Source organism: Pelodiscus sinensis, chromosome 11 (genome assembly GCF_049634645.1).
Source record: "Pelodiscus sinensis isolate JC-2024 chromosome 11, ASM4963464v1, whole genome shotgun sequence".
In the NCBI taxonomy this organism is placed as follows: Eukaryota; Metazoa; Chordata; order Testudines; family Trionychidae; genus Pelodiscus; species Pelodiscus sinensis.
In genome coordinates this window covers 50,180,896-50,205,611 of record NC_134721.1, presented here as the reverse complement: position 1 = coordinate 50,205,611, position 24,716 = coordinate 50,180,896, and the positions used below count along the sequence as shown (strand labels likewise).

At 44.3% G+C, this 24,716-nt stretch overlaps 1 protein-coding gene and 1 long non-coding RNA gene across 11 annotated transcripts in view; one reads left to right on the top strand and one right to left on the bottom strand.

The window, feature by feature from the left end:
- Positions 1-1,250: 1,250 nt before the first annotated feature.
- Positions 1,251-8,701, bottom strand: LOC112546243 (uncharacterized). The gene is made up of 3 exons (XR_003089887.2): positions 6,559-8,701; positions 5,933-6,071; positions 1,251-1,341 (listed from the first exon to the last, which is right to left on the bottom strand). It is a non-coding gene; the product is annotated as an uncharacterized LOC112546243 (long non-coding RNA).
- Positions 8,702-13,673: 4,972 nt separating this feature from the next.
- The window catches only part of PTPDC1 (protein tyrosine phosphatase domain containing 1), a 49,793-nt gene continuing 38,750 nt past the window's right edge, over positions 13,674-24,716 (top strand). For 3 of the 10 annotated variants that reach the window (XM_075939687.1, XM_075939692.1, XM_075939691.1), the window contains exons 1-3: positions 14,958-15,356; positions 22,110-22,343; positions 24,041-24,078. The gene's annotated coding sequence lies outside the window, so the exon portion shown is untranslated. Of the gene's footprint in view, positions 13,767-14,957; positions 15,357-20,676; positions 20,747-22,109; positions 22,344-24,040; positions 24,127-24,716 lie in introns of those variants that run through there. The other 7 variants (XM_075939688.1, XM_075939689.1, XM_075939685.1 and 4 more) reach the window with 7 other exon arrangements.

Below are 24,716 nucleotides of genomic sequence, written 5' to 3'. Positions count from 1 at the left end.
AAATGGGACGTGTCTGGAATCTGATTATTTTTAATCAAATGGAAAGGGAGGGGGTCTGATAGCAGGGACCATTATACTCCAGAATGAGCACAGAGGGAGAGGGGAGGCAGCAAGCATGCTAGGCCTGGGAGCAACCACTGGCCAAACCGTGTGGCTCCTGCTGCCCGCCTGGTCCTGGGGAGCAGCCACCAGCAGGGCAGCATGACCCCCGCTGCCTCAGCTGGCCTGGAGAGTCGCCCCACCTCCCAACTCCCTGCCCTGATTCCTGCATTCCATGCCCTGTGCAGATACCACCTGCTCTGAGCCCCCCAGAACTCCTAAGCCTTTGACTGGACTCCTGCACCCCCACACCTCCCAAACCCTGTCCTGACTCTCATGCCCCCTTCAATCCCCTGCCCTGAGCCCCTCCTGATCCAACCCTGACTCCTACACCCCCCACATCTCCAACCTCCTTCATCCCAAAGTCCCTACCCTGACTCCTGCACCCACCCCTTCCCCTAGCCCCCTGCCCCGAGGCCCAGAGAGTTGACTTGTTTGAGATCACAAGGAACAATATAACCCTAAATATTTGACATGGCTCTTCTTCTTTTACTTAACTTCAAGGACCTGAGTTCAGCATTCTATTCACCTGCAAGAGTGAAAACCAACCAAACAAATAAACAAAATCCATAAAGAGAACTGTAAGGAAGACTGCTCCTTGCTCGCATCAGTCATTTGTGAGGCTATACATTACAATAAGAGAAATCCAGGACTTGGTATGAAACAAAAAAACCTTTCAATTTGCTTTTCAAAACAACTGGTTTAAAATGTTAAGGCTATGCATGTATCATGATAGCGATCTGAGAACCTGTTATTTATAAGTCAGTACTGCCTAAAAGCCCCAGTCAAAGTCCAGATCCCCACTGTGCCAGGTGCTGTATACATTTAAAACATGGTTTTGCAATTTTTTTTTTGACAAAGCATTTTGATTTCACTTAACAGAGGTATATGCAGATGAGTCACACAGAAACAATGACCTTAGTAAATTACACTTTCAGTAAAAACATGTCAAATGATAACAGGCTTTATTGTTTACAGTGTTTCCTTGTGAGATGAAACAAAAGTTAATTACAATAACTGAAACTTCGGGGAGATGGATTGGCTTGATAGCCTCTCCATATGGATCTCCTTTTCATAGCAGCATGTGTACCACATCTTAAAGGAGACAGAATGTGTAAGGAAGGCACATCTGAGCAATCAGACTGACACTTTTTTATTAGAGTATATTTATTTTTTATCATGTGCTTTGACAGAAGTCTCATGAAGTGCTATGCTCCTGCTGTAGGGTCAAAGTCTTGTGGCCTTCAGGGATTTTAGGGAAAAGGAACATAATTTTAGAGGGCATGTTTATTATTTCTGTAAACGTTCTGTTTTCTACGCTATGTGAACAGTTTTTCTGTTTGTACTTAGATGACAGCTTAACTCCATTGGCTGGCTTTCCTGAGTAGATCTTTCCTGCCAAACAGTTTTGATCACAATTTGGCAAACAAATCAGCAATATTAATAAATATTAGTGCTGAGTAAATAAACTGCAACAAATAATTTATCCGATTTTTAAAAGTTTCTTTTGCTGCTTGCAGAATATTTGTGTGCTATTTCTGATTTCCTGGCTTTTATTTGTTATTCAAAAGCATTCAGTTTTTTCCAAACTCTGTGGGTTCATCACAAAGTCTGTAAATATTGGTTAGTTGTTATTGTACGGCAAATGTTTTGGTGCTACACCCTAACTGGATGAGTGCTTGAGTTCCTCCAGCATGAATACACTTGCTTGTGAATTTTAAATTAAATTCCTGCAAATACTTGCACATATAACAGAGATCACAAAACACTGATCACAGCCATAAATGCAGGTATTGTGAGATACTGGCAGAAGCCAGTTCTCTCGACAAAACAACCAACAGAGTCCACACTGGCTCTTTGTCAAAAATAAAGGGAGGGGAAAAGACAAAAGTCTCTCACAGAGGTGGAAGTTTTTTGTCATCAAAACTGCATGCTTTTCCTGACAAAAGCCAAGATCCACTATCAGAACCTCCACAATTGTCCAATCAATCATGATGGACTGTTTGGGGATAGCTGTTCTAGGGTCATATACTCAGCTTGTGTAAACAGTAACACCATTGACCGAATTGATCTAAATGCAAACAAAAGCTTAGGATCTGGTTTCTAAATTCTAATAATTGCATCAAGGCATTCTACTGAATATATGTATCATCGTAACAGCAACCTCTCCTAGTTATTTTTGTCTTGTTGTTGGCACAGTTTTGCTACATCTCCCCACTATTCTCCTACTTTTGTTCTGTGCTTGTTACACTGAGATTTGCTATAAATAACACAGATATTGTAGAATGTATGATGGATCTGGGTAAACAAATTAAATGAAAGGCCTCTAGTGAGAAGTAAGAACATGTCTGCATAATATTCACTCAGGGAAAGAGCACAGAGGGTGTGTTTACACTGCAACGTAGCTCGAAATAAGATACGAAATAAGAGTGGGGAGCAGCAAGAAACGTTTGTGTGGCTGACCAATTTTATATTGGTTTATATTGCTTTGGGTGGCTGACCAAAGCAATATAAACCATGCTTTATATTGTAGTGCTTAGCTATAGGCAATGTCATGGAACGTGATGCACAGAATTCCCAATCAATTATAAACATCGGTTGTATAATTCTTCATCATTTTCTAAATAATTTTAGATTGTTAAAAACTTCTATTCTCTTAAATCTGAAAAAGGTAAAATCAAAATCCATACAATTCAGTGAGGCTACATCTAGAAAGTGGGGCTATTTGGGGATACTGGACGTTTACTGAAATAGCAATTCCACATCTCTAAACATGCCCGTTATTTAAAATATATATTTTGAAACAACAAGCATGCTATTCCAGCATCCCTGTAACCCTCATTCCATGCTTTATTTAGAAATTTGGCACTGTGTAGACAGCACCTAATTTCAAAAAAATTTTTTTTGAAATAACCTTGAAATAAGCTACCCAATTTGCATAGCATGAATTGTGTAGCTTATTTTGAAGTAAGGGTGCTATGTAGACGAACCCTGAATCAGCTGCTTACTTTGCACATCTATAGTGTCTTTCTTTGGAAGATCTCAAAGACACTTACAAAGAGAAGTAGGCATTATTTTGTACACTGGAAATCAGCAGTAGAGGACTTTATTCTCATTTAAGATCCCATTACATGCCAGAGTGGTGCTACAGAGGCTGGGTGTGAATGTGAATCAGGCACAGAGAGTTAAAGTGACTTGCTTAAGGTCACAAGTGTGTGCCAGAGACAGGACTAAAGCCCAAATCTCAAGGTCTAGCCTGGTACCCTAACCACTCCCCCCCCCTCCCAGTTATAAATAATCAGTCTGTACTAAACAAATTGTAATCTGACATAAGCAGCATTCATTGCTGTTATTTCTGGGGGCATTCTGTGCCCCAAATTAAAAATTCTGCCACAACGTTTTAAATTCTGCAAGTTTTATTTGTCAAATAAATGTAGAGGCACCAGCATGATATTGGGGAGCACAGGCCACGGGCTGCACAAAGGTGGAAGATCACTATGCTGCCTCCTCTCACCCTCCCACCAGACATGGACTCAGAGGTGAGGCTGCACCCAGCGCTGACATAACACAAGGACAAGGCCTGCCCCAGAAACACTCCAGGCCCTGCTTCTCTATGCCACATGTGGGCAGAAAGGCTCAGCAAGGCAAGATTTACCTGTGGAGGGGCTTAATGTGGGGAGAGCCAGGTGATGGTTGAGATTGTTCTGTTTGGGTGCAGGAGGTTCAGAAGGGGACCAAGGAGTGTGTGTGTGAGGGTGGGTGGAAGGGCCTCTGGATGCACAGGGACTTACTGGGTGCAACTGTTATGGAACTGTGCAGGAGGTCCAGGAGAAGGTGATTGGGCTCAGCAGGGAGAATCTGGGGGGCGGGTCCAGCTGCTGGGGGAATGGGGCTCAGTGGGATGGGGGATTCAAGTGTAGCTAGCTGGGTCTCGGTGGTGTGTGGATTCAGGGGTGGGTTGCTTGTCCAGGTTCAGGTGGAGTGGGGCTCATCGGGGGCTGTGAGGGTAGGGAGGTGAGGTGAGGCTGGAGGGTCTGGGTAGGAGAACGTCTGGATGCGTGGGGATTGGGTGGATGGCAGAGCAGCTCCCATTACAGACGTCCCTCTCCCTGAAGCTAAGGAACAATGGATGAGTGGGGCAGGAGCAAGTTAGCAGAGCTTTCTGTAACTGGGGGAGAAATCTGGGAGTGTATATCTGACCTGGCCCTCAATGATGGGCAGGGGAAGAGGAATTCCTGCCCTGCCCAGCTCAGCCAGGCCTCGCGGTTGAGCCCGATGTAGGATAGGAGCTCCTAGCTGGATCTTCCCCAGTCCTGCCCCATTCCCTTCAGTAATTTACATCTCTGCTGGTTGCCCTGGACACCTGAATATACCCTTGGGGAGGGGCATCTGACTGCTCTTGTCATTTTTCTGCAGGAATGCAAAGAACTCTAGGGGGGACATAAATTCTGTGCATGTGCAATGGCACAGAATTCTCCTCCGAGTCAAACTGCTGCGCATCAAAAAATCCTCAAAGATATACCTAGAAACATTTTTTTAGAAGGTTTTAGCTGCACTCTGATACCAGCTGGAGATCTAAGAGTGGAACCAGAGTCATATTCCAGAATGCTCCCCCCAACATTTTTAAAAATCTTATATCCAAACTTCTGAGCCAGTCTCTGATGAGCATTGTGCTGCGCTTTGTTGAAACCATAAGAAAACACATTATTAAATTGCGAGTGCCCACAAGTCTCTAAACAAAAATCTGCTTTGCAGAAGTGTTTGGCTTCGAGATTGTCCTGCATGGAGCACATTGGATCAAATTCAACCCTTCTGTAAGTGATGGAGGTTTTCAGGGAAATATTGCAGCAGTGTGTGATTGAAGAACCTGAGTTTATGGAGGAATTTGAACAGTTGGAGCTCCAAACTATGCAGAAGCTATTGATGGGCTTGTGCCCATTCTGTGTCCCCTGCAAGACCCGAGATGCAATTCACATCATCTAGCATAACATGTTTTAAAAATATATTTGAGAGAAAATGTGCATCATGTTCATTTACCACAAGGTGGCATATGTTGATCTAAGATAATTTCCAATGAAGCATATGTCAAAATCCAAATCACGGAGAGCCAAATTCAGAGTTGATGTAAGATGGTGCAATTTCAGTGGTGTTTTAGCCACCTATATCAAGTTTGAGTTTGGACCCATGATATTAAAGGATCTGTTGATCTTTATCTGAGAACTTGACCTATTTTGAATTCAAACTCTGCTTCTGCTCTCTATATTCCATTGAAACTGCGTGTGATGTGAGATCGCACAGAGACTATCATCCGAAGTGCTGATTGTACCGCTGAGTCTGCTTACCTGCTGCCTAGGCAGTCCCACTGTCCTGCTGGGCCAGAAGCTCTGGTCTCCCCCAGCCAAAGCACAGAGTTGGGGTAACAGCTTCCCAACAGAGTAACACAGACACTGATAACAGCTCAGCTCTGGGATGGCTCAGTTGCAGGGACTTGACAGTACCTAATGGCATGGTCCCTGCAAAGGGACCAAAACCCCAAATAATTCCATCTTACTTTGTATTGTATCTAAAAAATTTAGACAGAGAAAGCTCATTGGATTCACTCTCAACATCAGTGAAAGAGAGAACTGCATAGCTGTTGTTTTCCCGAGGTATCAATTATTTACACTGGGTTTGATAATCAACTAAAGTGATTTTATTAAGTATAAAAAGTGGGATTTAAGTGGTTGCAAGTGATGACAGACAAATTAAAATAAGTTACTAAGCTACAACAAACAAAACATGACAGCCAAGCCTAATACAGTAAGAGAAATGGCTGCAAATCAGATTTTCTCACCTTAGTCCTTAATTTTAGGTAAAGTCCTTTAGGCCAGAGCTGATCTTCTTTTCTGACAGGGGTCCAGCTGCTTCTACCTCGCACATTAGTGTTCTTTGTTTCCAGGTTCTTCATGTGTCCTCTTGTGGTGGGGAGCAGTCTGTGAAACCAGGTGAAGACAATCATTCTTTGCTTGCCATCCCTTAAATAGAATTTCCCCAGAGCAGGAACTCTTTGTTCAATTCTCCCCATCCTAGTAGGAAATATACTAAATTTAAGATGGATTCCAGCACCAGGTGACATGGTCACATGTCTTCATAGTACCAACCACAGTTTAGGCTTACAGGAAAAACAAAACCATTCACAGATCATTACCTTGAGCACTGGGCCAATATGTTCCTTAAGTACCAGTAATGGCTTTCACTAGAAGACCTAGATTAATAAATAGGTTTACATTTCATATTTCTGACTTCACATTCAAGATAGATACATGAACACAAATTGAATATACACATTCAGGGGGTTACAAGCTCTTGAATGATAGGTTACTTGACCCATTATGCATAAAGCACATTTGAGTTATGCATATTTATATTAAAAACATATTTCCATACAAATATGGGGGCATGGCGTCACACTGCTCTCACCAAAATATCAGATGATCTTTTTCTGCCTGTACTTATGGGCCGATGCTCCATTCCCATTCTCATTGAGTTTTTTTCTGACTTCAGTAATATGGATGATCCTCTTCTCCTTGCTTTCTGTGCCCCTTCTTCTATTCTCTTATCTCTCTAACCACTCTGCCAGCATTTCTTCTGGTAGCTTTTCTGCAACATTCTTCCTTCTGTTACAGTCCCTCAATACTCTGTTCTCAGCTCTACTCAAAAGCATCTCTGCAAATACTTCCATGCTGCTCCTATTTAAAACACCCTCATTTCATTTGCTCAGGACCTCCCTTGTCTCTGCCAAAGGGGGAGTCCTGATTTGAAAGGTTCTTCTGGACTGTGAACAGCATCTCCTATGTAGTCCAGGGCTCTTTAAAGCCAATCAGTGCTAAATGCAATGGTGCTTTTGTGACGTAGTGTTGGTACCTTGCTGGTTGCTAGGCTTGGGCTGTGGGTGACCCCCACTGGTTCCTGTCTGTACCACAGCCCAGCAGAGTAGCTGATGGGACAGGGAGGTAACCTGTTCGACCAGTTACCTCCCAGGGAGAGGAACAAAGGAAGGTGGAATGACGCCCCTGGCTAGGGGGCAGGGCTGGAAGGGACCGTGTTTTCAGTCTCGGTCTGGGAAGCAGGGGAGAAGGAGCTAGGGAGGGGGCTGGGATTGTAGGGCCCAGCCACCCCCCATGTCAATGGGGGGCTCTGAGGCCTCTTAGCCCCAGTTCCTGTAACCAGATTCCATCTGTGCTGTGCTGTATCCTGGAGACGCAATAAACTCCCTCTATTCTACTGGCTGGTGGAGTCTGTTTGTGCCACTACGGGGGTGCAGGAGGCGGGGGACCCCGACGCGCCGCCACAGCTTTTCATTATTTTGGCAGATGTCTACTGGGAACTGAACAGCGACCACCAACTCATTTCAATTCTAGCTAAATCTTGAGGTTAACAAGGTGACCCTTATCTCAGGATACAAGAAAGAACCTTGCATTCTCAACATCCCAACATCCTTCTCTTCATAAACAAGTCAAAACTGTCCTTTCCAATAAGGATCTGGAACCCACTGCAATTTCATATATCAGAGGACTTTTTACCTAAGATTATGGGTGAATATGTAATGCCAACAGGCAGAACTAGACCTGAGACCTCTGCTTAGTGCACGAGCCTCTACTGCTTGAGCTAAAAGCCAGCTGGCTCTCAGCTAAGGCTGTAGCGCACACTCATTCTTTCTCTGTGTAAGTAGTCTCAGTGCCGTTACATGGGACAGTGAATCACACACCCAGTAGGTGTGTGTGTTCCAAATGCATCATAAAGAATATTTTCACTGTCACTTGTTTTAAATATGATGTTCAAGCCTAGTGTGAGGTCAGGCCAGGCCACACCAATTTACAAGTAAACAGACAATAGACAAAACATCTCAATGAGAAGCTAAGAAGGGGCAGTTCACGTGGATCTTTCAAAATTACAGGGATAGTAGTGATTTTAAAAATGATTGATTTAAATAGCAGGCTGAGGGTGAGAGGAAGGTGGAAATCCTAGAGATTTTTTCTTCATAGACATGCAGAGCTGAGTGTGGCTGGGAAACAGTTCTGACCATCTATGTCAGCCATGCAGATTTCTTTTTCCATCTTGCCCATTTTATGATGAAGAGATACTATCAGTTGCCTGGAACATTGGCATAGAATAATGATCTCTTGCCTAAAGGATAGAAGCAAAATCCGGATGTTTATTTTCAAAAAGTGAGAGGTGATCCTGTGACCTTTGGTAATATCCTGTTACCAAACACTTTATGAATCAGAGGACGCCTTTAGAAAATGTTCATTTTATTTGTATTAAACCAATGACTGATGGAGATATCAGTTGGTCTGATTAGCTTTCCAGCTGCCCTGTGTTGAACACTTTCAATTCCCACTGAACAACATGAGTCAGTTTGCTCTGAGCTGAGGACTCTTCAGCTGTTGGTTTCAGGGAATAAGTGATTCACAAAAGTGCAATTTGTAAGAGCCTGTGAAGAAGCATATTTAGGACTAGCTGACGTTTTTGGCTCCTGTCCTTCAGAGTTTTTAGCACCTCCAAAGATCAGAGCTTTCATTTTTTTAAATGAATGTCTAAAAAAGGGTCAGACATTCAGGAAACTGATTATTTGAGCCATATTCTGCTTGGCAGCCGACAAAGTTTAGTTTCTTCATCGCATTGATGCCATAAGAAATAACTATAAGGTAAGAAATTATTTATGAAATCGAGATCTCACAGCGTACTAGCTGAGAGCTCAATCCTGCAAGGTGCTCAACATTCTGGCCTTCACCCAACAGCACACAAGCACTATCAGGCTATGTCTACACTGCGGTGCTATTTCAAAATATAACAGACTTGCTATTCCAACATCCCTGTAAACTTCATTCCACGAGGAGTAAGGGACATTTCGGAATAGCGGGTTATTTCAAAATTTGGTGCTGTATAATTACAAAATACGCTATTTTGAAATTGACTTCAAATGTAAGCTACGCAATTTGCATAGCTCAAATTGCGTAGCTTATTTCAGTGGTGGTGGGGTCGCAAAGCTGTGATTTGGGCTGGCTGGTATTGCCCGACATTCATGCAGTGGGGGTGGGGAGAGCGGCAGGTGAGCGGAATAGCATTTAAAGGGGCTGCGGTTTTGTTTTGTTTTTTCTCAACCAAAATGATTCCCAGGGGTTGAGAGTGCAAAAAGGTTGTGCACCACTGTCTTATTTCGAGCTACAGGTGCAGTGTAGACACACCCTCACTGACATGAATAGTATTGCTCACAAACTTAAAGCTAAGCATGTACTTTAAACTGGTTGCTGGATCTAGAGCAGGCAGGGCTGTCTTTAGGATTTATGGGGCCCTACGCAGTACTATTAAACTGCTGCCCCTACACATGCCTGCTGACCAGGAGAGGGGTAAATAGGGCAGCTGCCCTGGGGCTCAGTGGTACCACAGCCCTGAGCCCTTTAAATTGCTGCCGGAGCACCATACGGTGTACTGCGGGCAGTTCTTACTGCTGCCTGGGGAGACAGGGGTGCTGTGCCGCATAATCCAGGTAATCCGAGGGGGGGGAGGGAGAGAGGCATCGTCCAGGTGGCACTGAGTGCTGGCTGCCCTTGGTCCCACCTCTTCCAGGAGCGCAGAACTGATTCCCCCCTTGCCCAGGGGCCCAGCATGGCTGTTGGATCCCCTGACCCTATGCCTCCCTGCAGTCCTGTGGGATGACAATGAGTTTCTAGAGATGTGAATTCATAATCTTCAGGAACACACTCATGAAATATTGTAAAGGAAATGTTAAGCTAAGGTCCTGTATACACCACACTAAATTCAGAAACTGACAGTATATACCTGTTAAATGGCTTCATTTCCACTTGCATGAATCTTTCACAGGTTCAGTGTTGTGCTAATAGGCCTGCTAGAAAGCCATTTCACTTTCAAGTTAACTAGCAGTTAATTAGCTCCTTTCTAGATGAAGACGCACCTGGCTCTAGCAGCCACAAAACAGCGATAGAAAGAGGCTGATGGGTGGACAAATTTTTGGTTGCCTTATGCAGCTGCCTATTCTGTATACGGATAAAGATGGCCCTCACAGCAGAGTGCTTAGTCCTTTGTCAGACTGAGTCCTAAACACCCGTTTTCCTGCACTATAATGTAGTTAATTCTAGAACAGTGTTTCTCAAAGTGGGCCACAGACCCAATCTGAAAAAGCTGCTAACAGGCTGCTCCAGTTTGCTTACTTACTGGCTCCACAGCCACAGAGCCTGGCAGCTCCCACGGGCTCTGGTTCACCATTTTCAGCCAAGGGAAGCAACGGGAAGCAAAACAGTAAACTGCAGCCAATGGGACCCAACCAGCTCCGTGGCTGCGGAACTGGTAAGTAAACAAATCAGAGCAGCCTGTTAGCAGCTTTCTCCAAGTGGATCCGCAGCCCACTTTGAGAAACACTGCGCTAGAGCAGTGGTCACCAGCCAGTAGCTTGGGATCTACCAGTAGATCTTGGAGCTTGACAGGGGGTCCTGACCGGTTTGGCTGGGAAGCTAGCAAGCGCTGGCACTTCAGTTGCCTCTCCACCTGCTCTTATGCTGCTCCTGCCTTGGAACCGCCCCTCTGGGAGCCTCCTGTCTGCTGTGTAGGGTGTGGGAAGGAGAAGGTCAGGGTGTCCCTACTCCACACAGAGAGAAGGGGATGGCGGGAGCTTGGCATTCTCACATAGTGTGTGTGTCTCTGGCATTCTCACATAGTGTGTGTGTCTCTGGCATTCTCACAAACACACAGGCTATGTCTACACTCGCGGCTTCTTGCGCGAGTAATATGCAAATGAGGCTAAGCGTGGAATATCGCCGAGCCTCATTTGCATACCTAATGAGCCACCATTTCCTTCAGAAGAGGCTCTTGCGCCAGAAGGAGTGTCTACACTGCCCCCTCTTGCACAAGAAAAACCCTCTTGCGCAATGCTGTTCTTCCTGAAAAGTAATAGGTGTAATGGCATTGCGCAAGAGTTTTTCTTGTGCAAGAAGGGGCAGTGTAGACGCTCCTTTTTGCACAAGAGCCTCTTCTGAAAAAAATAGTGGTTCATTAGGTATGCAAATGAGGCTCAGCAATATTCCACGTTTAGCCTCATTTGAATATTACTCACGCAAGAAGCCGCGAGTGTAGACATAGCCACACTGTCCTTCCCTCTCAAAGATTAATCTTTCAAAGATTCAGCATTCAGCTAATAGGCCTGCTAGAAGGTTATTTCATTTTCAGGTTAACTAGCTCCTCTGTGGATGAACAAAACAGAGATCGGAAGAGACTGATGGATGGACATTAAGACCCAGTGGTGCCCGGAATTGCCACTTGTGTGTACACCAGTTGTGCATACATCAGTTTAAACAGAACCTTTGACACTCTCCTCCTCTTTCTTAGTTGTAGGTTGGATACTAGATAAGTCCTCTCCAGATAGGAGATAAATTAATGTGGAAAAATAAATATTGATATGATTTTGAGACTCAGCAGAATCAGGAAGCTCTTTCATTTCCCTTATTTGTTTCTCCTAGTTGCCAGCAGGCACTGACGGGGTAACCAAGCTGGGGAACAGCTTGGCTGAGAACACCTTTGCTCTCATCCCCATCTGCAATAACTCACAGGGGCCTTTCTCAGTTTGTATGGCTCAGCCATCAAATTGTGATTGCTTGTGAATATTAATAATGCATCTGAGGCCCTCAGATCCTTATCCTGCCCTTATTAGAGCCAATCAGAACATTCTCATTAAGTAAAATGAGAAGGCAATTAGGGTATGTCTGCACAGCAGCGCGAAAGTCGAATTAAGTTACGCAACTTCAGCTACGTCAATTGAGTAGCTAAGTCAAAATAGCTTAATTTGGCTTTTGGCGCTGTCTACACAGCAGGAAGTCGAAGGAAAAACACTCTTCCTTTGACTCTCCTTATCTGAGTAAGAAGTCCTCCAGCTCACCATAACTTCAAAATAAAGGCTTGCTGTGTAGATGCGGGCTATGTTATTTCAGAATAATGTCAGTTATTCTGAAATAATGCTGCTGTGTAGATGTACCCTTAGACTGCAAGATTCAAATGTTGCTGGCTATTAGCGCAAGATGCTACAGACTGAAATAGCTCTAGAGAGCCTATATTATTCATTTGAGTCTATTTTTATCTGTATAATTGAAATTCTCCAGGCTGTGACACATAACATGTATAAGAGAGGAAAGATAGTCCAGTGATTAAGGCACCAGCCATGTTCAATTCCCTAATTCACTACAGATTGGACCTCCCTGGTCTGGCACCCTCAGGACCGAACTGGAGGGATTGCAACAAGCTCCTGAATCCCTGCACCTAGCTCCCTCCTGCACCCCGCATTGCAACAAGCTCCTGAACCCCTGCACCTAGCTCCCTCCTGCACCCCGCATTGCAATAAGCTCCTGAATCCCTGCACCTAGCTCCCTCCTGCACCCCGCATTGCAACAAGCTCCTGAACCCCTGCACCTAGCTCCCTCCTGCACCCCGCATTGCAACAAGCTCCTGAACCCCTGCACCTAGCTCCCTCCTGCACCCCGCATTGCAACAAGCTCCTGAATCCCTGCACCTAGCTCCCTCCTGCACCCCGCATTGCAACAAGCTCCTGAACCCCTGCACCTAGCTCCCTCCTGCACCCTGCATTGCAACAAGCTCCTGAACCCCTGCACCTAGCTCCCTCCTGCACCCCGCATTGCAACAAGCTCCTGAATCCCTGCACCTAGCTCCCTCCTGCACCCCGCATTGCAACAAGCTCCTGAATCCCTGCACCTAGCTCCCTCCTGCACCCCGCATTGCAACAAGCTCCTGAATCCCTGCACCTAGCTCCCTCCTGCACCCCGCATTGCAACAAGCTCCTGAATCCCTGCACCTAGCTCCCTCCTGCACCCCGCATTGCAACAAGCTCCTGAACCCCTGCACCTAGCTCCCTCCTGCACCCCGCATTGCAACAAGCTCCTGAATCCCTGCACCTAGCTCCCTCCTGCACCCCGCATTGCAACAAGCTCCTGAACCCCTGCACCTAGCTCCCTCCTGCACCCCGCATTGCAACAAGCTCCTGAACCCCTGCACCTAGCTCCCTCCTGCACCCCGCATTGCAACAAGCTCCTGAATCCCTGCACCTAGCTCCCTCCTGCACCCCGCATTGCAACAAGCTCCTGAATCCCTGCACCTAGCTCCCTCCTGCACCCCGCATTGCAACAAGCTCCTGAACCCCCTGCCCCAAGCTGGGACTCTGCCAGTCCAGGGAGTCCCCGTTTACAGAAATGCAGCCTGTGCAGTTTTCCTGTATGATCGTGAGCAAATCCTTTCGCCTCTCTTGCCGCGGCTGCCCAGTCAAACCGGGACAGTGTTGGGCAGACACCGCGAGCGCGGGGTGGTGCTGAGCGCTCTGCCCCGCGCCCGTTCTCACCCGCCACAGAGCGGCCGTGCGCGCTGGCCCCCCGGGCTGAGGGGCAGCCCGTCGCGGCGATGGTGCGTGTCCGTGAAATGGGCATAAGAGAAGCGCCAGGGCGTGACGCGGCGGGGCGGGAGCCGCCCCACCCCCTCGCTCACCGCACTACCCCACGCGCGGGAGGGCCCTGGTCTGCGCAGGCGCACTCCGGCCGGGCAGCGGCCCAGCCCCGCCGCTTGGGCCCGGGAGGGGGCGGCCCGAGCCCGCCTCGGAGCGGCGCGGCAGCAAGGTGGGTCTGTCGCCGCGCGGCCTCCTAGGCCCCGCCCCGCCTGTGGGCCGCGCTCCCGCGCAAGCCCCGCCCCGGGCTGCCCAGGGGCCCAGGCGGGGGGCCGCCGCTCTGCCGCCAGGCGGGGACAGGGACCCCCCCGCCCGGGCCCCACACACCTGCAGCGCACGGGCCGAGCGCAGTGAAGGGGCCGGGGCACGGCGGCCGGGTTTGCCTGTTTCTGGGCGAGGGGGGCGGGGTCTGTCCGGGCCTCCAGCGAAACGGCTGCTGCTTTGAACGGCCGCCTTGTAAACACCCCGCATGCGGGCCTGCGTGTGTGTGTGTGTGTGTGTGTGATCGGGGGGGGTGTGTGTGTGTGTGTGTGATCGGGGGGTGTGTGTGTGTGTGTGTGATCGGGGGGTGTGTGTGTGTGTGTGTGATCGGGGGGTGTGTGTGTGTGTGTGTGATCGGGGGGTGTGTGTGTGTGATCGGGGGGTGTGTGTGTGTGTGTGTGATCGGGGGGTGTGTGTGTGTGATCGGGGGGTGTGTGTGTGTGTGTGTGATCGGGGGGTGTGTGTGTGTGATCGGGGTGTGTGTGTGTGTGTGTGTGATCGGGGTGTGTGTGTGTGTGTGTGTGATCGGGGGGGGTGTGTGTGTGTGTGTGTGATCGGGGGGTGTGTGTGTGTGTGTGTGATCGGGGGGTGTGTGTGTGTGTGTGTGATCGGGGGGTGTGTGTGTGTGTGTGTGATCGGGGGGTGTGTGTGTGTGATCGGGGGGTGTGTGTGTGTGTGTGTGATCGGGGGGTGTGTGTGTGTGATCGGGGGGTGTGTGTGTGTGTGTGTGATCGGGGGGTGTGTGTGTGTGATCGGGGTGTGTGTGTGTGTGTGTGTGATCGGGGTGTGTGTGTGTGTGATCGGGGGGTGTGTGTGTGTGTGTGATCGGGGTGGGGGTGTGTGTGTGTGTGTGATCGGGGTGGGGGTGTGTGTGTGTGTGTGATCGGGGTGGGGGTGTGTGTGTGTGTGTGATCGGGGGGGGGGGGTGTGTGTGATTGGTGTGTGTGTGTGTGTACCTGCATGTGATCGGTGTGTGTGTGTGTGTGTGTGTGTACCTGCATGTGATCGGTGTGTGTGTGTGTGTGTGTGTGTGTGTGATTGGTGTGTGTGTACCTGCATGTGATCGGGGTGTGTGGGTGTGATTGGTGTGGGTGTACCTGCATGTGATCGGTGTGTGTGTGTGATTGGTGTGTGTGTACCTGCATGTGATCGGGGTGTGTGTGTGTGATTGGTGTGGGTGTGGGTGTGTGTGTGTACCTGCATGTGATCGGTGTGTGTGTGTGATGAGAGGTTTTGTTATTGCTCGTGCTCAGGCAGAGAGCAGGAAGAACAACGTGCTTGATCTAGGGAAGCTGGTGGGCTTCTTTCTTCCCTAGTTGGGGTGAGCAGATGGGTTCAAGAGCATTTTGGTTGGTAAAGTATATTCAGCACCAGCAAAAAGCATTAAAGAGAAGTTACACCCAAGACAAGTGACTTTAGATGTGGAAGCCGTGTGAGACTGTAACCTAAAAAATAACAAGCAGTCCTGTGCCACCTTATCTCATTGACATCAGGAGCAAAGGTACTCAATTTAATAGTTAAAATATTATTTTTGATATCTGGCACTATTAATTTCACTTGGGCTTCTAAAAAACAAACTGTACTTTGTGGCTGGCAACCCATTACCAGGAATAACCATTTTTCAGCTGAGCTTTCTGAAAGTTGCTGACAATTTTGTTGATGAAGCAAGAGTCATAATAAGGCTCCAGTTTATTCTCCCATAGGGTACAGGCTGGCTCTGTGACATTTAATAGGAATACAAATAGTTGTTTGTCATTGAAGTTAGCACACAGGTTGTAGTGAATTAGATCCACACTGAGCATATCCCTTGGATAAGAAGGCACCACTGTTACAGGATTAATTTTCAGTCTATGTATGTACTTTAAATTGAAACAGATTATTCTCTTCATACTCTGACATTTTCATTCCTTCCCTTGGCAGTTAGTTCCTGGATTTACCCAATACCTGTACTACTTTTACCCAGCTGTTTTTAGAGAAACTGCCTTTAGTCCCTTTCTCATTTGAATTTGAGATGAAGGATACGCCAACACTTTTTTCTTTTCATTTTCCTGTAATCCTCATAGTAATTTTTTATACCTAGTTGTTAGACTCTGTTTTTGTAAATAGGCTGATCTTAACACATTATTCATTGGATGAACAAATAAATAGCAAAGTGATTAGCTTGCATGTTATGATGTAGAGTTAATTGTTTTTCTTTTGAGCTGCTCCCTTGGTTCTTGTTTCTTAGAAGGAACCATATGTTTTCAGGAGGCCTGCACTTGAGTTGGTGAAATTGGGCCCCAAGTCAGTCGAGTAATTAATCCCAAAGTAATACATGTGAAGTAAACCAAGAGTCTGCAATTGCTCTTTATTTTGAAGCAAGTTTCTCCATCTAGTTTTTGCATAAACAGTTTTTGCAAAACAGCTTCTGCAAAACATATATCGTGGCTTCATGCGTTAGGCAGCAATGGAAAAGTAAACAAGAGATAATAAGTGAGTCTGCCGTGTTCGGCATTGTCATTTTATTATATTTAAGTTATAAAATTAACTAGCTGTTTGGGTGTTGGGAAGGTGAAGTTTAGTGGGATGATACACATGCTTTTGCATGGTTTATAAATGTGTGAGTAGAGTGCAGAATCTTTTTTCAGATGGGAGTACATTCTGGGGGGTTTGTGGATGGGGAATGTTGCTGAAGATTAGTAGAATTACACAAACAGTGGAAAAAGCCAAATGATATTCTTTTAAAAAGACACTTTCAGTTCAAATGACACTCTTGTCTGAAAATGTTTTACTGACAATTGATACAACAACACTTTACGCTATTGCAACTTAGATTAGATTTTTTTCAGAGTGTGTTTTCAACTGCACAGTTATGTTTCTAGTCAATTTTCTGCATTTTTTCTATAGAAAAAGAAATGAGAAGTATTGTAAAAATTGGAAACTGTTATTGTAAAACTACAAAAATTGTCAGGGGGATTTAGGTGCATGTGTCATACTTGAAACTTTTGTTTTTGTTAGTGACTAGATTTTCACTTTTTTAATATTATTAAAATCAGCAGTTTGATTCTTTACAGATCTAAAAATATTTCCATATAACAAATTTCCAGATATGTTAATACTACTGGGTAAGAAAATATAGTTGAACTTGTTTACTTTCAGTGTGGCAGCTAAAACTAGATGCTAATCTATCAGGTTATTGGTTCATAGGCTTGTTTGTCCTCTAAGCTATATATAGTATGCTGAACTACTAACATCTGTTAAGAGAGAGATGACTCAGTTGGTGATAGACATCAATAAGTAGGTCCAGAAAGTGGGATGAGAAGCACAGAGTGCTTAGTTGATTTAACTGCCTAGAACTGTAATCACATTTCTTTAAACCATCCACTTAACATTAACAATTATGTTTGTGGTTTTACAAATCGAAATATTAAAATTCACGCAATTGCAGAATAGGTTTGCTAATAAAATTGAGATATGTAAACTCATGAGATTAAACTTGTGATATAAATTGTGTTTTCAGGATGTCATTTCTCAAGTTGGATTGAGACAGAATGTACAATGGGGCAACATATGATACACATTTATATTTTGTAAAAGATGAAGGAAGGGGATTCTACTACACAATTACTACGTAAAATCACCAGAAAGTTAATTGGGCAACTACACCCTGTTCAGCAGGTCTCCAGAGATATATCTTAAAACATGTCATGCCATAACAAGGTCATAAAACTGTCGTGTTATTGCCAGTTGAATGAGAATGTAACCTGAAACATACACTTTGGAGCATTCTTGATTTGTAGCATAATATTATAAAGTGATGATGTTTCTTTGTTTTAAGTGGCCATGGAATTACCAAGATGCTGGGCTGTTTATCTTTTACTTTCTCAACAATTTAGCAATTTGAAGTCCATTGCCTCTAAAACTATGGCCAATCACCACTCTGAAATCATTTACTTTGTCACTTGCAAAAATCCTGATTGTAGAGCCAAATTGTACATTTCAGTTGTATATTTTGCATTCACTCCTCCTTGGAAATCTGTTTAGGTTTGCTTTCACAGTAGGTGATGCTGCAGCCTATAGGAATTCCTACCCAAGGAATTGAGACCACAGGGGTGGCTCACTAAGAAAAAGCAAATTAGATTGTGTGACCTAAGGAAGTAGCATGGCAATTAAAAATTACAAATGTCCAGTGCATTTGTATCTTTGTAATTGTTTAGTATCGCCAAGTATGCCAATGAACTTCTACTTTCTCTAGTACTCAGTCTTAAAGGCCAGATATTTCCCTAATATTTCTGCCTCATTAGTATATTATGTCTTGAAGGGGAGGAGTAAATTATATTGTTTCCTCTTAATAGCTTGCAAATATCACTCTCAGTGGGGACTATATATTCAAACAATGGATAAGATAATGACACCTTTTCTGGTCAGGTACAAAAGGCTAGAGTCGCATAATGGTGCCCTAAAAGCCTTGTATCTGGCTGAAGGATGTGGGGGTGGGGAGGATTCCCCTGGTGTAGGCATTGTGGAAGATAGTTGTAAGGCTGTCTTCTGAGCCTCCTCTTGCAAGTCATGGCATGAGAGTGAAACGTGGTCAAGAGAAGTGCGTCAGGGCTCACAGCCCAAAGTGCTTTATTTAAAGAGGCAGCTCAAGAAGACAGCTTTAACTTAGGCCCTAGGGATATATCCAAAAGGGTTTAGCAGATACAATCTTAAACATAAAATTCTACAAGAAAAAAACCCTCACAGTTTTCCGTTGCTTACAGTTGTTTGAGTCCCACTGCTTCCAGCAGTTACTCATCAGCAAATCTCTACCCCAGGTCTTTGCCATGGCACTTTCAGCCCAGTTGAGGTTCTGGAGAGGAGGTCCTAGTCTTTTGCCTATCATGAATTGTTTTTTGGCTATCCATACACTTGAGAACTCTTCATTTCATAAGAATTAGAGGTTGGCCCTCCCTCATTTGGTACCCTCGCGACTTGACTGGTCCCGAACTAGGGGATTTGCCAAACCAGGGAAGGTCCTGCCCAACATGTTCTGTGATGAACTGCTGCCCCTTGCTAGGGCTCCAGCCCGGCACTGCTGCTGCCTGCCCAGCCATGCTCTTCAGGCTGGAGTGCCCTAGTTGCTACAGGGGCTGGAGCTCCGTGGCTGCAGCCACAGCTGGAGCTCCACAGCCGCTGAAGGACCCTGAGCTCCGTGGCCGGGGCCAGAGCTAAGCAGCTATACTTGGGCTCTGTGGTCCAGGGACATCCTTGGTCCTGCCGGACCAGAGTGTCTCCGTTAAGGGAGGTAAAACTTGTAGTTCATTTCATAAGAATTGAGACCCTAGTAACAGCCCTTATCCACCACTGTGCTGTTGAAATACCACAGGATGAAAGTATGATAGGCAAATCCCTAAAACATAAATCAGATACAAAGATACTGAGAGGCAGCCCACACAAAACATTCTCATAATTGAGTTCTACTCTTGGGGGAAAAAAATAATAAAATGCTTTTGCAGGCTAGCCAGCTTTTCTGCCTAATAAGTTTACTTGCTATGTGTCTGAGAACTGTGACATTCAGAACAAGATTATGGATTGTTATAGAAGAATGCAGCCCATTTATTACAGTGTAAAAGCAAGTATAATTGAAAATAGAATAAAAGCAATACATTTTTCACAGTTGAGACACTTTCATTGAGTTTGATTTCATGCACTTTTTCATAATGTATCTTGAACCACATATATCATGTCTTCTAAGAATCAGATGAAAATTATGGAGTTTTTTATTGGAAAAATCTCAATTTTATTTCAAAATAACTTCAACAGCTGTAATATTTGTCCTATTGTAATGAATGGCTGTTGCTGCTGCTAAGACTGCAGCTATTGTACTCAAATTTCTCCTTGCTCTTTGAGTTGATTATGTAAGTGTCAGATGGGAGAATTGTGATCTAAGCGAGGGACAGTTAAATGCTCCAGTGTTTTAGAAATTGCAAGGTGCCAAACAGAGACCTAGGAAATGAGTGCACAGCCTCTTGTAACTATTTGAACGATCAACTTACTGTCTTTTTCTTCCTCCTCTCCCTTTTTACCTTCTTTCCCCTCTCCTCCCACCCACTTCCCTTATTTATTCTTGAATCTGGACTTCTTATACTCCGGTCATATGAAGAATTGGGTTTTGCCCACAAAAACTCATACCACCATATACATGTTTTGTTAGTCTTTAAGATGTTACTAGACTATTTGTTGTTTTTTAAGTTTTTAAAATATTCCTGTCACTTCAACAGTATTACCCCCTTTTATGGATGGGGGCAGTTGTGGCAGAGAGAGAAATTGATTTGCCCAGGGCCACAGAGCCAGTTAATGTAAGTGCAAGGATTAGAACTAGAAAGTTCTTGGTTTTCAAAGACTGTGTCTACGCTATACATCATTAGCAGCAGCATGTAGTGTCCATATAGTTGCATGCTGCAGTAAAAAACAAGCTGCATCCACATTACACTGTGTAAATACATGTCATCAAAAGGCTCATACACAGGTGATACAGTGAGGAAAGGCTGAACCTGCCAGAGCCTGCTTCCCCACTGCCATAGGCTTTCCCTGCTGCTGGAGCCTTTCCCTCTGGCAGGGAAGGCCTCCTGAAGTATTGATAGGGAAGCACATCTTGGGCATGTAAAGAACCATCGGGGTATATACTTGTGTTACTCACACTCTTAGGAATGTCTTTACTCACCGAAGCTGTGCTTCATTGTCAACACTGCTGTCTATACCTGTGCTAGGGGGCTATTCACATACATATACTATTGCTGAAAAAAGCTTAGTGTAGATGTACCCCAATGGGGCTCATCTTGCACTGTACTCAATTGTAGGGCAAGACATCTATGGTGCAGGGTTAAGGGAAGAATGAGGTACTGCAGTGGAAGCAGCTGGAGGAAGGAGGTACAGTACCTTTTGCTACCATTCCCATCCCCGGACTTGTACCTAGCTGCAATTGTGAAGACTGAATTTTTGTGACTTTCCTTTTGGTTCAGTCCTCCTCAGATTTAATAGAATGTCTTCCTTTTACAAGAGGAGTATAATCACCCATACCAAACAAGTTTCAAACTCTTGTATGCTCATTATGCAGTCAATACAACTCTCCATCTTTAGAACTATCCTTTTCACTTTAAATCCACTCACTATTGTGCTACACATCATCCCATTATATTTTCAACTTCTCGTTTAGTGATAGCTATAATTCATAGCGAAGGAAAGGAGAAGCCAGAGGAGGGAATATGGGAAGATAAGACTGTCTGAGGGACAGGAAGATTGCACTTGATAGAAAACTTGAAACTATAATTGTATTGTTTCATATGATACATTTATCCTTCATCAGTAAGAAAACCTGCAATTACCGAGTAGAATAATACACTTCAGACAGTGTGGTTGGTGTGACCTTTGGCCTTGGATCATTCTTGGCACCTAAAGCATGTTTTTAGCTTATAACTGCTTTTTATTATGTGTGTGTTAGAGGGTGAATACTGTGAGTCCAAGCTCGTTTCTCTTTTCTGACTCACTGTGCCAACATAAACGGATCCAAAATTAAGTTAACAAACTTTTATAAATCCTAAAACAAATAAAAATGTTTCCCCGATCTTTAAAAATACGATAAAACATATATTTATAAAAACAAACACTTTTCTTTAGTGTTTGATTCTAAATATCTAAATATTAGTAACCTTAAAGCACAGCTGGCTTTGTTAGTTTTCACTGTCCAAACAGAGAAGAGCAAGACGCAAATGAAGAGCAGTGATCAAAATTTCCACAGCTGACGTGGGGATATTGACACACAAGTCCCATTAAAATTAATATTAACTTTGAAAATCTCAAGTCTAAAGTCATAAGTAGATTGGATTTTTAGTGTTGTTAGTAATAGATAATGTCTCTGTTTATAACATGATTTTTAAGTTGCAAGTCTCTCTTTATCCTTCGTTTGACTTTCTCCATCTTTTATAAAGCATTTTGACATTCTTAAATAAAAGTACAATGTAAGTACATAATATTAAATGCAGTGTAGCTCTAATGTGGTATCATATTTTATGCTTCAGCATAAGATAACTTTGAAGATCCTGTAAGAACCACAGTATTGGACCAAAAATAGAGTTTTAATGAGTTACATTATTAGATCAGAGTGACACCAAGAAACAGGGTATCTATATCTTATACATGACTCAGATATAATGGAAACGACAGGACATTTTAAAAAATCAGGCATTCACATTTGTTCAGTTCTCCATATCTGAATATATATTTGCATTTTCAGGACAGTTTGAAGCTTTGATTCTGCCTGATTAACTGCATTATGGAAGTGCTAACTGCAGTCAGAATTTTAGAACTGGCCAGGTTAGAATCATAGAACTGGAAGAGGCCTCTGGAGGTCATCAAGTCCAGCCCCCTGCGCAAGGAAGGACCAATCTCAACTCAATCAACCCAGCCAGGGCTTTGTCAAGTCAAGACTTAAAAACCTCTAGGAATGGAGATTCCACCACCTCCCTAGGTAACCCATTCCAGTGCTTCACTACCCTCCTAGTGAAATAGTTTTTCCTAATATCCAACCTAGACCTCCCCCACTGTAACTTGAGACCATTGCTCCTTGTTCTGCCATCCCTCATTACTGTGAACAGCCTTACTCCATCCTCTTTGGAACCTCCCTTCAGGAAGTTGAAGGCTGCTATCAAATCCCCCCTTCAAGCAGATGAATTATTAATGGACAGCTAAATGCTAAGTCTTCTAAAATGCAGCCCTAAGATAGCATAGACCAGGAGTGGGCAATAGGTGGCCCATGGGCTGAACATGGTTCTCCATTGGCAGCTACCAGACACTTTATTTACCCAAGCATCCGCAGGTATAGCTGCTCACAGCCTCTGTTGGCTGTGGTTCACTGTTTCTGGCAAATGGGAACTATGGGAAGTGTGGCTTGGCCCACACTTCTTCCTGCAGCTCCCATTGGCTGGGAATGGTGAACCATGGCCAGTGGGGGCTACGAAGGGCCCTACCTGCTGATGCTCTGGTAAATAAAGTATCTGGTGGCCTTCTATCTGACAGAGGCAGCAAGGTGGGGAAAGTGACTAGTCGATGCTTATTGGATAGTCAACTAGGCCTTCACATCCCTATTTCTCCCTCTTGCTGCCTCTATCAGAGAGAGGCACCAAGGGGGAAAGCAGAAGCTGGTGCTGGGGGGAGCAGGCTTAAAAGCCAGTTCCCTCCCAGCACCATCTCCACAGGGGCAGGGGAGGTAGAGGTTGTAGTGGAGGACCGGGTGTGATCCGGGAATCAGCTGTCCCGGCTCACACCCGGTCCCCCCAGCTGTGCCAGGAGCTAACCCTGCTGCAGCTCTGCAGTTTTCCCCCCATATCAACTAATTGACTAGTGATGAAAATTCCATCAACTGTTCGATTAATTGATTAAACGCCATTTAACATCCCTGTCTGCAAGTGGATACAGCAGAAAGGCAAGGTCTCAACTGGGCTCCACACCACCAATGCTTGCATGGTACCTGGAAATGAGCAGGTAGCTAGTACTAGGTTATGTTATCCTTAGGAACATTAAGTATTAAAAAGCTCACTAGCTGTCCTTCAGATATTAAAATTTCAGATTTTCTAAAATGCATCAGTTTTCACTAAGCAGCTCACCTAAATATTTAGAAATGATCTTTCTTTGCCTTAAATTCAATTTAAAAAATCTGTTCAAACGACTCAGTCTGTTTCTTCTGTGTTTAACTAAACATCTGTTTAAGTTCCACCATTTCTCCCCTCTTCCCTTTTCTTCCCCCCTCCCTCCAAACACTCCATAAAAATACTTTATTAACCAAGTTTCTGGGTGTTGAGATGTGACACACATACTAGCCGTTTTCAAACAGTGATGGGTGGAACCACTGCTAGAACAATGGTGAGTCACGTGTAGTTAAAACAAGAGGTAGTAGTGCTACTCCATAACATTTCACTTGTGATTTCAAGCCAGATCCTGGATACAAGGAATGCCTGAATGTGCTCAGCATCTTGGATCCATAAAGTAGTGACAGTCTGATTAGTTACAGATTGGGGCCCTGTCTTGCAAACACTTGAGTACGTGAATAATTTTACTTACCTAAATAGCTTCATATACTCGTCTAAGAGACTGCTTACATAAACAAAGTTTCTTACATGGTTAAGTGTTTGCAGGAGAGGACTTATATATTGATTTTTTTTTTTTCAGATATGCCAAGCTCCACCTGAAGTCAGTGGGAAATGCAGGTACTCAGTAGTTCTAGAAAGTGAATCCCAGAGTGACATACTAAAAAAGCAAGCGGACATGTTATTAATTTTTTCTAAAGCAGTTATTTTTGAAGTGAGAGTATCTGATCTGGTTAGGTTTCTAAATAACAAAAGAATTTATGTAGATATTAACTATCTACAACTTTCAATTCTTTTAATTTTTAGAAATTAAATAGTTTTGTAGCTAAAGTTGAGCACGTTTGAAAGCCCACAAATACAATTTTGCCATTCACATAGCTAATAATATTTTTAGAATGTATTTATATTGCATCTCAGTTAACTTACCAAGTTTTTCAACTTAAAGTTTGAAATGAGCCTCTTCAGATAGGTTTTTTTTTTTTTAAATGAAATTATAAGTTTGTCTTGGAATGTAGAAAACATGAAAATGAGACCAACTAACTACCTTACTTAAAGCCTTGTGATTGTCTCAGCAATGTATTGTACTACCTACTTTTGGACACCTTAAGTCCAAAAATGTATTTTAGTATGCATGTTAATTATCATGAAACAGAATGAAATTATATATTCTCCAGAATCTGTTACAGTTACAAGTATGACTAGGGCATTTATTTGGGCATCCTTCAAACCTTTTTTGTTTGATGACATTTTAGGTATAA